This window comes from Octopus bimaculoides, chromosome 16, assembly GCF_046866305.1.
Source record: "Octopus bimaculoides isolate indiv1 chromosome 16, ASM4686630v1, whole genome shotgun sequence".
Classification (NCBI taxonomy): domain Eukaryota; kingdom Metazoa; phylum Mollusca; class Cephalopoda; order Octopoda; family Octopodidae; genus Octopus; species Octopus bimaculoides.
Window position 1 is genome coordinate 10,908,373 of NC_142943.1, and position 1,584 is coordinate 10,909,956.

Here is a 1,584-nt window from a genome sequence, read left to right on the forward strand (position 1 = left end):
GTCTGTTCGCCGCCTTAAACAATGTGATGTTGGTGATAACAAAGGCTATTAGTTTCATAGATATTGGTTTCAAATTTTGGTACAAGACCAGCAATTTTGGGGGCGGTTAAGTCCCTTACGTGGAGGTGCAATGGCCTAGTGGTTAGGGCAGCGGGCTCGCGGTCGGAGGATCGCGGTTTCGATTCCCAGACCAGCCAGGCGTTGTGTGTGTTCATTGAGCGAAAACACCTAAAGCTCCACGAGGCTCCAGCAGTGGGTTGTGGTGACCCCTGTTGTACTCTTTCGACCCAACTTTCTCTCACTCTTTCTTCCTGTTTCATGAGTAACGCTGCGATGGACTGGCGTCCCGTCCTACTGGGAGGAACACATACGCCATAGAAACCGGGAAACCGGGGCCATGAGCCTGGCTAGGCTTTAAAAGGGCGCATAAATAAATAAAATAAGTCCCTTTCCATTGAGCTCAGTGCTTAACTGGTATTTATTTCATTGACCTCAAAAGGATGAAAGACAAAGTCGACCGCGGCAGCGTTTGAACTCAGAACGTAAAAAGCCGGAAGAAATGTCGCTAAACAGTTTGTCCAGCACGATAACGATTCTGCTGGTTCGCCTCCTTAAGTAATGTGATGATGATGATGATGATGATGATGATGATGATGATGATGATGATGATGATAACAAAAAGGATTAGTTTCCTGAAAAATTAAGGAGTTGGATAAGAGATGATATTTAAAAAAAAAGTATTTTGAGGGACCTCGAAGTGAAATAAGTACTATTGTGAGGTTCGTAACGAAACAAAGGGCACACACGAGTTTCTAGGATTTGAAAGATAACTTGAAGCTTTACATTGATGTTAAAAACGTTAAAGGGAAATTAGAAGACAAAAGAAAAGGCTGATTCATATGGCTCTCTTGGGTTAAAAATATTATCTAGGCTTGAAACAACAAGTATTGAATTAGTTTGTTATCTTTCTCTTCTTGCTAATACCAAGGGCTTAGAATCTAAGCATCAATTGATAATAATTCAGCTAAAAAAAATATTTAAAAATACGCTAAACCGTAGAAGATATAAAAAAATATAAAGGTTATTAAATTTTGTTTTTGTTGTTTTTGCATCGTAAAAATATCTTTATTATTTTGTTATTTTTACTTTATCTTCAAGCAAGCTAGAACACTCTAGTAAATGGTGCATTTTTCCAATATTGTTGGAAAAAAAAACATAGACCAGAATCAATGATGGGGCCATACAACAAAGCGTTTAAGTTTTGTGGACTAATTTCAAAATAGGTTTCGAGTTTTACAAAAACCATGAGCCCGGAAAACTAATATCCGGAATTCCTTCTGATGTGATATCACGATATAGCTCCTGATATCGAGAGATAATTCATTTACAATAGGATAATAATAATTTGATATTCGAATTTAGTAGTTTATCCATTTTGGAATTTTATAAATCCTTTGTAGTAGATATTGAACGGATAACCACATTTTTTTTTTTTTGAGGATTCATGTTGTGAAAATTACATCAACGTTTTCGACCATTTAACTACGTAAACAGCTTGGGGTTTTGACAAGCGTGGTTGTGTGG